Source organism: Triticum aestivum, chromosome 3B (assembly GCF_018294505.1).
Source record: "Triticum aestivum cultivar Chinese Spring chromosome 3B, IWGSC CS RefSeq v2.1, whole genome shotgun sequence".
Classification (NCBI taxonomy): domain Eukaryota; kingdom Viridiplantae; phylum Streptophyta; class Magnoliopsida; order Poales; family Poaceae; genus Triticum; species Triticum aestivum.
In genome coordinates this window covers 75617738-75630631 of record NC_057801.1, presented here as the reverse complement: position 1 = coordinate 75630631, position 12894 = coordinate 75617738, and positions in this window count along the sequence as shown.

Here is a 12894-nt window from a genome sequence, read left to right as displayed (position 1 = left end):
CTTCTACTGCAAGCAGACTGGACACTGGAAGCGGAACTGCCCCAAGTATTTGGCGGATAAGAAGGATGGCAAAGTGAACAAAGGTATATGTGATATACATGTTATTGATGTGTACCTTACTAATGCTCGCAGTAGCACCTGGGTATTTGATACTGGTTCTGTTGCTAATATTTGCAACTCGAAACAGGGACTACGGATTAAGCGAAGATTAGCTAAGGACGAGGTGACGATGCGCGTGGGAAATGGTTCCAAAGTCGATGTGATCGCGGTCGGCACGCTACCTCTACATCTACCATCGGGATTAGTATTAGACCAAAATAATTGTTATTTGGTGCCAGCGTTGAGCATGAACATTATATCTGGATCTTGTTTGATGCGAGATGGTTATTCATTTAAATCAGAGAATAATGGTTGTTCTATTTATATGAGTAATATCTTTTATGGTCATGCACCCTTGAAGAATGGTCTGTTTTTATTGAATCTCGATAGTAGTGATACACATATTCATAGTGTTGAAACCAAAAGATGCAGAGTTGATAACGATAGTGCAACTTATTTGTGGCACTGCCGTTTAGGTCATATCGGTGTAAAGTGCATGAAGAAACTCCATACTGATGGGCTTTTGGAATCACTTGATTATGAATCACTTGGTACTTGCGAACCATGCCTTATGGGCAAGATGACTAAAATGCCGTTCTCCGGTACTATGGAGAGAGCAACAGATTTGTTGGAAATCATACATACAGATGTATGTGGTCCGATGAATATTGAGTCTCGTGGCGGATATCGTTATTTTCTCACCTTCACCGATGATTTGAGCAGATATGGGTATATCTACTTAATGAAACACAAGTCTGAAACATTTGAAAAGTTCAAAGAATTTCAGAGTGAAGTGCAAAATCATCGTAACAAGAAAATAAAGTTTCTACGATCTGATCGTGGAGGAGAATATTTGAGTTACGAGTTTGGTCTGCACTTGAAACAATGCGGGATAGTCTCGCAACTCACGCCACCTGGAACACCACAACGAAATGGTGTGTCCGAACGTCGTAATCGTACTTTACTTGACATGGTGCGATCTATGATGTCTCTTACCGATTTACCGCTATCATTTTGGGGTTATGCTTTAGAGACGGTCGCATTCACGTTAAATAGGGCACCATCAAAATCCGTTGAAACGACGCCTTATGAACTGTGGTTTGGCAAGAAACCAAAGTTGTATGTTTCTTAAAGTTTGGGGCTGCGATGCTTATGTGAAGAAACTTCAACCATATAAGCTCGAACCAAAATCGGAGAAATGTGTCTTCATAGGATACCCAAAGGAGACTATTGGGTACACCTTCTATCACAGATCTGAGGGCAAAATTTTCATTGCTAAATTTGGATCCTTTCTAGAGAAGGAGTTTCTCTCGAAAGAAGTGAGTGGGAGGAAAGTAGAACTTGATGAGATAACTGTATCTACTCCCTTGTTGGAAAGTAGTTCATCACAAGAACCGGTTCCTGTGACAACTACACCAATCAGTGAGGAAGCTAATGATATTGATCATGAAACTTCAGATCAAGTTTCTACTGAACCTCGTAGGTCTACCAGAGTAAGATCCGCACCAGAGTGGTACGGTAATCCTATTCTGGAAGTCATGTTACTTGACCATGATGAACCTACGAACTATGAGGAAGCGATGATGAGCCCAGATTCCGCAAAATGGCTAGAGGCCATGAAATCTGAGATGGGATCCATGTATGAAAACAAAGTATGGACTTTGGTTGACTTGCCCGATGATCGGCAAGCCATTGAGAATAAATGGATCTTTAATAAGAAGACTGACGCTGATGGTAATATAACTGTCTATAAAGCTCGACTTGTTGCGAAAGGTTTTCGACAAGTTCAAGGGGTTGACTACGATGAGACTTTCTCACCCGTAGCGATGCTTAAGTCTGTCCGAATCATGTTAGCTATTGCTGCATTTCATGATTATGAAATTTGGCAAATGGATGTCAAAACTGCATTCTTGAATGGATTTCTAGAAGAAGAGTTGTATATGATGCAGCCAGAAGGTTTTGTTGATCCAAAAGGTGCTAATAAAGTATGCAAGCTCCAGCGATCCATTTATGGACTGCTGCAAGTATCTCGGAGTTGGAATAAATGTTTTGATAGTGTGATCAAAGCATATGGTTTTATACAGACTTTTGGAGAAGCCTGTATTTACAAGAAAGTGAGTGGGAGCTCTGTAGCATTTCTAGTTTTATATGTAGATGACATATTATTAATTGGAAATGATATAGAATTTCTGGATAGCATAAAGGGATACTTGAATAAAAGTTTTTCAATGAAAGACCTCGGTGAAGCTGCTTACATATTGGGCATCAAGATCTATAGAGATAGATCAAGACGCCTAATAGGACTTTCACAAAGCACATACCTTGACAATTTTTTTGAAAAAGTTCAAAATGGATCAGGCAAAGAAAGGATTCTTGCCTGTGCTACAAGGTGTGAAGTTGAGTCAAACTCAATGCCCGACCACAGCAGAAGATAGAGAGAAAATGAAAGATGTTCCCTATGCTTCAGCCATAGGCTCTATCATGTATGCAATGCTGTGTACCAGACCTGACGTATGCTTAGCAATAAGCTTGGCAGGAAGGTACCAAAGTAATCCAGGAGTGGATCACTGGACAGCGGTCAAGAACATCCTGAAATACCTGAAAAGGACTAAGGATATGTTTCTCGTATATGGAGGTGACAAAGAGCTAGTCGTAAATGGTTTCGTCGATGCAAGCTTTGACACTGATCTGGACGATTCTAAATCGCAAACCGGATACGTGTTTATATTAAACGGTGGAGCTGTAAGTTGGTGCAGTTCTAAACAAAGCGTCGTAGCGGGATCTACATGTGAAGCGGAGTACATAGCTGCTTCTGAAGCAGCAAATGAAGGAGTCTGGATGAAGGAGTTCATTTCCGATCTAGGTGTCATACCTAGTGCATCGGGACCAATGAAAATCTTCTGTGACAATACTGGTGCAATTGCCTTGGCAAAGGAATCTAGATTTCACAAGAGGACCAAGCACATCAAGAGACGCTTCAATTCCATTCGGGACCAAGTCCAAGTGGGAGACATAGAGATTTGCAAGATACATACGGATCTGAATGTTGCAGACCCGTTGACTAAGCCTCTCTCACGAGCAAAGCATGATCAGCACCAAGACTCCATGGGTGTTAGAATCATTACTATGTAATCTAGATTATTGACTCTAGTGCAAGTGGGAGACTGAAGGAAATATGCCCTAGAGGCAATAATAAAGTTATTATTTATTTCCTCATGTCATGATAAATGTTTATTATTCATGCTAGAATTGTATTAACCGGAAACATGATACATGTGTGAATACATAGACAAAACTATAGTCACTAGTATGCCTCTACTTGACTAGCTCATTAATCAAAGATGGTTATGTTTCCTAACCATAGACCTGTGTTTTCATTTGATTAGTGGGATCACATCATTAGAAGAATGATGTGATTGACATGACCCATCCCGTTAGCCTAGCACTTGATCGTTTAGTATTCTGCTATTGCTTTCTTCATGACTTATACATGTTCCTGTAACTATGAGAATTATGCAACTCCCGTTTATCGGAGGAACACTTTGGGTACTACCAAACGTCACAACGTAACTGGGTGATTATAAAGGAGTACTACAGGTGTCTCCGAAGGTACATGTTGAGTTGGCGTATTTCGAGATTAGGTTTTGTCACTCCGATTGTCGGAGAGGTATCTCTGGGCCCTCTCGGTAATGCACATCACTATAAGCCTTGCAAGCAATGTAGCTAATGAGTTAGTTACGGAATGATGTATTACGTAACGAGTAAAGAGACTTGCCGGTAACGAGATTGAACTAGGTATTGGATACCGACGATCGAATCTCGGGCAAGTAACATACCGATGACAAAGGGAACAACGTATGTTGTTATGCGGTTTGACCGGTAAAGATCTTCGTAGAATATGTAGGAACCAATATGGGCATGCAAGTCCCGCTATTGGTTATTGACCGAGAATGGTTCTAGGTCATGTCTACATAGTTCTCGAACCCGTAGGGTCCGCACGCTTAACGTTTCGATGACAGTTTTATTATGAGTTTATAAGTTTTGATGTACCGAAGTTTGTTCGGAGTCCCGGATGTGATCACGAACATGACTAGGAGTCTCGAAATGGTCGAGACATAAAGATTGATATATTGGACGACTATATTCGGACACCGGAAGTGTTCCGGGAGTTTTCGGAGAAAACCGGAGTACCGGAGGGTTACCGGAACCCCTCCCCAGCCCCCCGGGAAGTAATGGGCCTTGATGGGCCCTATTGGAGAAAGAGAGGGGCCGGCCAGGGCAAGTGGCGCGCCCCCTCCCCTTGAGTCCGTATAGGACAAGGAAGGGGGGGGTGGCGCCCCCCTTGCCTTCCCCCTCTCCCACTCCTTCCTTCCCCCTCCTTCTTGGATTAGGAAAGGGAGGGGGAAACCTACTTGGAGTAGGTTTCCCCCTCCTAGGGCGGGCTTCCCCTTAGGCCGGCCCCCTCCTCCTCTCCCCCTTTATATACGGGGGCGGGGGGCACCCCATAGACACACAAGTTGATCTATGGATCGTTCCTTAGCCGTGTGCGGTGCCCCCTTCCACCATATTCCACCTCGGTCATATCGTCGCGGAGTTTAGGCGAAGCCCTGTGCCGGTAGAACGTCATCATCGTCACCACGCCATCGTGCTGACGGAACTCATCTCCGGAGCTCGGCTGGATCGGAGGCCGGAGATCGTCATCGAGCTGAACGTGTGCTGAACTCGGAGGCCCCGTACTTTCGGTGCTTGGATCGGTCGGGTTGTGAAGACGTACGACTACATCAACCGCGCTGTGCTAACGCTTCCGCTTACGGTCTACGAGGGTACGTGGACGAACACTCTCCCCTCTCGTTGCTATATCATCACCATGATCTTGCGTGTGCGTAGGAAATTTTTTGAAATTACTATGTTCCCCAACACCTTTAGTTTCCTTATGGACCCCGCTGCCATGGGACGGTAGGACAAAAGATGTCATGCAAGTTCTTTTCATAAGCACGTATGACTATTTACGAAATACATGCCTACATTATATTTATGAACTGGTGCTAGTTTTGTATCGCCCTAGGTTATGGCTGTTATATGATTAATATCATCCAATGAATCACTTGATCCAATGCCTACGAGTTTTCCACATATTGCTCTTGCTAAGTTAATATTACTATTGCTACTGTCATACATGCCTCCTATTCTACATTGCGAGGCCGGATCTGGAGTCCGTTTGGGGCTCCGGAGAGGGGAATCTTCGATCTTCGTCATCACCAACCCTCCTTCATTGCCAATTCCATGATGCTCCACACTCGGGGTGAGTAATTCCTTTGTAGGCTCGCTGGTCGGTGAGGAGTCGAATGAGATTCATCATGTAATCGAGCTAGTTTTGTTAGGGCTTGATCCCTAGTATCCACTATGTTCTGAGATTGATGTTGATATGACTTTGCCATGCTTAATGCTTGTCACTTTTGGCACGGGTGCCATGATTTCAGATCTGAACCATTTATGTTATCACCATTATATCTATGTTCTAAATCCGATCTTGCAAGGTATATGCACCTGCTATGTGTTGTGATCCGTAAGCCCCGGAGTGACAGTATTCGGCATACTTTCCGGTGGTGACCGTAGTTTGAGGAGTTCATGTATTCAATATGTGTTAATGCTTTTTTTGGTTCTCTATTAAAAGGAGGCCTTGATATCCTTTAGTTTCCTTATGGACCCCGCTGCCATGGGACGGTAGGACAAAAGATGTCATGCAAGTTCTTTTCATAAGCACGTATGACTATTTACGAAATACATGCCTACATTATATTTATGAACTGGTGCTAGTTTTATATCGCCCTAGGTTATGGTTGTTATATGATTAATATCATCCAATGAATCACTTCATCCAGTGCCTACGAGTTTTCCACATATTGCTCTTGCTAAGTTACTATTACTATTGCTACTGTCACACTTGCTACAAAACCATTGCTATCACTGTTACCATTACTGCTATTGTTACCACTGCTATCAAAACTATCATATTACTGTGCTACTGATCACTTTGATGCAGATATTTAATCTCCATGTGTGGTTGAATTGACAACTCAACTTCTAGTAGTTGCAAATATTCTTTGGCTCCCCTTGTGTCGAATCTATAAATTTGGGTTTAATATTCTACCCTCGAAAACTGTTGCGATCCCCTATACTTATGTGTTATCACATCACCACTCCCTGTTCCTCTCTGCTGCCGTAGATCAGGCAACTTGTCGCCTCCGCGGTCGCTCGCCAAGGTTAAAGATGAGCTGTCGTGTCAAAACCGGCGGATCTCGGGTAGGGGGTCCCGAACTGTGCGTCTAGGTGGATGGTAACAGGAGACAAGGGACACGATGTTTTTACCCAGGTTCGGGCCCTCTCGATGGAGGTAAAACCCTACTCCTACTTGATTAATATTGATGATATGGGTAGTACAAGAGTAGATCTACCACAAGATCAAGGAGGCTAAACCCTAGAAGCTAGCCTATGGTATGATTGTTGTAATGGTTGTTCGCCCTACGGACAAAAACCCTCCGGTTTATATAGACACCGGAGAGGGCTAGGGTTACACAGAGTCGGTTACAATGGTAGGAGATCTACATATCCGTATTGCCAAGCTTGCCTTCCATGCCAAGGAAAGTCCCATCCGGACACGGGACGAAGTCTTCAATCTTGTATCTTCATAGTCTTGGAGTCCAGCCGATGATGATAGTCCGGCTATCCGGACACCCCCTAGTCCAGGACTCCCTCAGTAGCCCCCGAACCAGGCTTCAATGACGACGAGTCCGGCGCACATGTTGACTTCGGCATTGCAAGGCGGGTTCTCCCCCAAATTCCATGTGCTTGCCGAATAGTGTCCGGCTTCCTTACAAATGTTGCGCTCCTTGGCTTCCGCGCCAAATAATGGCCCTCTTCCACGTGTCGCATGAATGCGAAAGGCCAGGGTATTTTTATGTTTTACCCCTTAGCTGCGCAAATAATCTGCCTATAAGAGAGGCAAGAATCCAGATCCAAATCACACCATCTTCCTTCCGCGAGTACTCATCGGAGTGCTTCTGACCAAAAATCCATTCCATCATGGACTGTCGACGCAGCCCCTCCTCTCGCGCCCCCAGCCCTCAGCCAGGAGATTGGAGGAGATGTTCATTTCCGCACAAAGAGCTGGCGACGCTCCAAGCGGAGGGATACCTTCCTCCGGCCTTTATGGTCCCGATTCGAGCCGGGCTGGCCACCTACAAAGGTGGAAAGCAAGCAGAGGCCACCCCTAGTCCCTCCAAAGGAGAGCGGGTGTGCTTCGTCCCTTATCTAATAAGGGGGCACGGGTTTCCCATACATCCGTTTCTCCAGGGGCTTCTGGAGTTCTACGGACTCCAGCTTCATCACCTCATGCCCGCCTCTATTCTGCACATCGCGGGTTTCGTGGCTCTTTGCGAGCTGTTCCTGGGCATCGAGCCCCATTTTGCGCTGTGGAAGAGACTATTTTGCCTCGTACCCCATTCTTACAAGGGGTCAATATATCAAGTGGGCGGAGCCGAAATATGGCGCATCGCCGGGACCGGATATCTATCCGGAACCCCAAAGAAGGTGTCCGAAGACTGGCCTTCGGAATGGTTTTATGTAGAAGATGCTCCACTGCCGGACCCAGTTCGGATCGGCCTCCCGGAGTTCAGCAAGGCTCCTCTGAAGAAACGCGTAAGTTGGCGCCCGCAGAGCCCTCAATAGGAGGAAGACAGGAGTGTCCATTATTTGATGGGCCGGATAAGGTTGCTGGCCCATTCCGGATTGACCATGATTGGAGTCATGGCCACGTGCATTATGCGAGGGGTGCAGCCTCTCCAATATAGGGGCCACCCCATGTGGGATTTCAACGGGGAGAATGATGCCACCCATCATGGCCGCAAGGGGCCGGGGTCAGCCGCAGATCTAGTGAAGATTCTGTCCGGCCTGTACAAGGGGGAGAAGGAGGACTTCCTCCAGACGAGCCCATTGAATGGGTTCTCCATGAATAACCCTCGGACCTGGGTAAGCGGACGTTTATTTATCCGACCCGTGCTTTCAAAGTTAAGTACCTTACTTTATGGTTTTGACGCAGGAACTGCGCCGGGATGTGGGGAGCATACATAGTCCGGCTCCACAACCCGAGGATCCGGGAAGATCCCTTGATCCGGCCTCCGAAGAGGATCCGGACATAAAGGTGGAGCTAATCGACGGGGTGTTCCACCAACTCAGCATGGACAATGCTCTAGTCGCCATTACGGCTGACTACCCCAGCTTATCTCCGGCTTCCCAGGTAATTATGACCGAAGTCCTGACACCATTATTTCGTCCTTGTGCATTTCTGACCACCGTATACAATGGTGTCCCGCAGGAGGTGCCTTCAAGGCGGGAAGCCGAACCCGCGGCGGCTGACCAACAAGGGTCAGTTCGGCCCAGCAGGCGGAAGAGGGGTGCGGTGCGAATCGATACGTCGCCGCAACGGTATAGCTTGCGACTGTTATTTAGGGAAAAGACTTCTAGGAGGTGTATTAATGCTCATGACTTTTCCAGGAGGAAGAGCGCTTGCCGGACTGTGCCCGGTGAGGTTGCCAACCAAGCCTCCGCCAGCCAGGCTCCACCACCTGGTCCGGAGGGGGAGGCGAGCGCAAGGCGCGAGCCGGGTACTCCTCCAACGGAGGATGCCGACAGGCTGTCCGCCACCAGGTCTGAGGTAGAGAGCGCCATGAATCATAGGCGCCGCCGGACAGTACTGCGTGACGCGTGTTTCTCCCCAGAGGCTTTGAATGCCTTTAACGCGGGAGATGCGCACCTACGTGCCGCTCAAGATGGTTTAACCAGAGCCACGGAGCAGTATGTAAAAGACATACGGGTAAGAGATTTTAATAGTTGTATATGCCAGTAGCCCCCGAGACTTAAAGTAGTTAAAGTAACTGATTTAAGGATCATTTGATATGTAGGATCTTGCAGAGAAGAATACCCAATTGTCCCAGGAGCTACAAGAGTGCAAGGCCCAACTTGAGGCCGCACTAGCTGCCGCAGAAGGAGGCACAGAGACCCCCTCTGGTAACACATTATTTCAAAAAGATAAGCGGTGTGTGGCGTGCGTATAAGTCTGACAATGATATTGCAGATGTTGCCGGACTTGATCCGGACAAGCAACAGCTACTGCGCCAGCTGAAGGCCGGCGAGAGGGTGCTTATGAAGGTGCAGCAGGAGAGGAACAAACTCCAGGATGCCCACGCCCAGCTTGGAGAAGAGCTGAAAGGTGTTTGGGCCGAGCTGTCTGGCTCCGTGAAGGAGAATCAGCGGCTTCGTCGCGGCATCTATAGTAAGTGCTTGAGCGAACTGTTTTGAAAAGAAGAGTTCGGCGAGGAAGTCCATTGACAGAAATATGTCTGTAGGTGTGCTCACAGGTCGTCCTCCGGAGGAAATGCCCGGTTCAACGAGTGAACAACTTCCCAAGCTGGTGCAACTGCTCGAACGTGTTCGGCAGGCGATGGGTGGCGTCGTCCAGGCCTTATGGCCATCCGTCTCCCTACTCGAGGGCCTTGGAGAGCTTGCGGAGAAGCTTCAGGGAGCACGGCAGCGCTTCCGTTTATGAAAGATATCGGCCTGCCGTCAAGGTGCCAGAGAGGCCTGGGCCATGGTGAAGACGCGGTACAAGAAGGCGGATCCAAACCACATGGCCGAGGTCGGACCTGTGGGGCCCGATGGGAAGGAGATCCCTATGAGCTTAGTGTACGGCCAAGTAGAGTTGGCCGCTAAGTATTCCCAATGGGACTGTAAATTAGACAGCCTGTTAGACGGGATTGAGGAGGAGTACAGTCAGTCGATTTGACGATGTATTTAAAATGACATGTAAAATGCCTTCTAGCCGGATTGTAAATCGTTTGTCTTTGCCGACCTTTTCGCTTCAACCTCGGGACCCTAGAGTCCGGAGTGTGTCCGAATACCCTCTTGGTTATGAAAAAACCGGGGCATGCATGGAGACCAGGCGTAGGGCTCATTAGTGCTTTATCAGACAAGTGCCCAACTAGTTATGTTATATTACATGGTTAGTAAGAAACATCTTCCAGGGAGAATAGTTCCGTTAAGGATTCCTTTCCCTGGGAGGCATGCCCTAAAGTGCATGTCCGGACTGCGAAAAGAGCAGGAAAACATCTGGGGGCAGATAAATAAATATGTAAAAAATCATCTTTCAAGTCACCGGCCGAATATTCCCTTAAGAACGCTAGCTTTCGGCTTCACCCAGTCTGAGGTACACATTCGGCTGACCCGGCATTAGCAATCACAGAGGTGCTCCCTTTACCTCCTAGCCGAACAATCGGGAACGTAGGGGTAAGCACAGGAGCCAGGCAACCCAGCTTGGCCAAAACTTAAGTCATATTGATGCATATAATGGTGAGTAAAAGGTACATGCGGAAGTTTGACACATGTGTTGGGCATAAAGCCCGTATAAGTAAGCTTCTATTAAAGAAGCCCCCAGGTATAATGAGTGCGGGTAGCACATCAAGTGTGTGCGAACAATGCGCAAATAGGCCCTCAAGGGCTTTTATGAAAAAGGTGGGAGAAAAGAGAGAAACAAAAGACAGCTGAAGTGTAAAAATGTGGACGGAGGAAGGAGACGAACTTTGAGTCCGGCGCTAGGCATAGAATCTTCGGAGGCGGGCTGCATTCCATGGGTTCGGCTCGAGTCGGTTGTCCGATGCATTTCGCAGACGGTATGCTCCGCCGGTCAGGACTTGGTCGATGATGAAGGGACCTTCCCATTTGGGCTTGAGTTTGTCCTTTTTCTTGTCCGGCAGGCGTAGAACTAGTTCGCCAACATTGTAAGTTTTAGCCCGTACTTCTCTGCTTTGATATCTTCGAGCCTGCTGCTGATAGAATGCGGAACGAGCCTTTGCCACATCGCATTCCTCCTCTAATGCGTCCAAGCTGTCCTGCCGATCCAACTCGGCTTCTCTTTCTTCGTACATGCGCACTCGAGGTGAGTCATGAATTATGTCGCAGGGCAAAACTACCTCTGCGCCGTATACCATAAAAAATGGTGTGAACCCGGTAGTACGGTTTGGCGTGGTCTGCAGCCCCCAGAGTACGGAGTCGAGCTCCTCTACCCAGTGCGTGTTAGATTCCGTAAGGGACCGCACTAATCTGGGTTTGATGCCGCTCATGATTAGACCATTTGCTCGTTCAACTTGACCGTTGGTTTGAGGGTGATAGACTGAAGCGTAGTCAAGCTTAATGCCCATATTTTTGCACCAGAGTTTAACCTCGTCGGCCGTGAAGTTCGTGCCGTTATCGGTGATGATTCTGTGGGGGACACCGTAACGGTGTACTACCCCGGATATGAAGTCTATCACAGGTCCGGATTCGACCGTTTTAACTGGCTTGGCCTCTATTCATTTGGTGAATTTGTCTACCATGACCAATAGGTATTTTTGCTTTTGGGTTCCCCCTTTAAGGGGTCCAACCATGTCAAGCCCCCAGACCGCAAACGGCCAGGTGATGGGTATAGTTTTGAGGACGGTGGGTGGCATGTGGCTCTAATTAGCAAAGAGCTGACAACCGACGCATCGTTGGACTAAGTCCTGAGCATCTGCCCGGGCCGTCGGCCAATAAAATCCTGTACGGAAGGCCTTACCTACAAGGGCCCGGGCTGCAGCGTGGAGTCCGCCTAGTCCGGCGTGAATTTCAGCCAGAAGATTTCGCCCTTCCTCTTCGGAGATACACCTTTGAAGGACTCTGGTTGTGCTTTTCTTATAAAGTTCCCCCTCATGGACCTTGTAGGCTTTAGATCGCTGAACTATGCAGCGGGCCTCGTTTTGGTCTTCAGGAGTTCCTGCCTAATTAAGTAGGCTAGGAATGGTTCCGTCCACGGGGCCATGACTGCCATTATTTCGTGGGCAGAAGGTGTTATGTCATTGGCTGAGCCACCGGTTGTGTCAGAATGTTCGGTGTTGGGCGGTGCTGTTGGTTCCGGATTGTTGTTTCCGGACTCCCCTTCCCATACAACGGATGGCTTAAAGAGCCGCTCCAGGAAGATGTTTGGAGGGACGGCGTCGCGCTTTGTGCCGATGCGTGCAACACGTCAGCCGCCTGGTTATTATCCCGGGCTACATGGTGGAATTCGAGTCCTTCGAACCGAGCTGACAGTTTTAAGACAGCGTTACGGTAGGCTGCCATTTTCGGATCTTTGGCATCGAAGTCTCCGTTTACTTGTGATATTGCGAGGTTTGAATCCCCGCTTACCTCGAGGCGTTGAATGCCCATGGAGATTGCCATCCGGAGACCGTGTAGAAGGGCCTCGTATTCGGCTGCGTTGTTGGAGTCTGTGTACATTATTTGAAGTACGTATTGGACTGTGTCTCCGGTTGGGGACGTCAAAATGACGCCAGCGCCCAAGCCGGCCAACATTTTAGAGCCGTCGAAATGCATGATCCAATTGGAGTATGCGCCATACTCTTTAGGGAGTTTGGCTTCGGTCCATTCAGCGACGAAGTCAGCTAGGACTTGCGACTTTATAGCTCGCCGTGGTTTGTAGGTTATGTCAAATGGTAAGAGCTCAATGGCCCATTTTGCGATCCTGCCCGTCGCGTCGCGGTTGTTTATGATGTCGTTGAGGGGTACTTCGGAGGCCACTGTTATCGAACACTCTTGAAAGTAGTGTCACAGCTTCAGGGATGCCATGAACACCGCGTATGCTATCTTTTGATAATGCAGGTACCGGGACTTGCAGGGAGTTAAGACAGTGGATACGTAGTACACTGGTTTTTGAAGAGGGAATTTATGCCC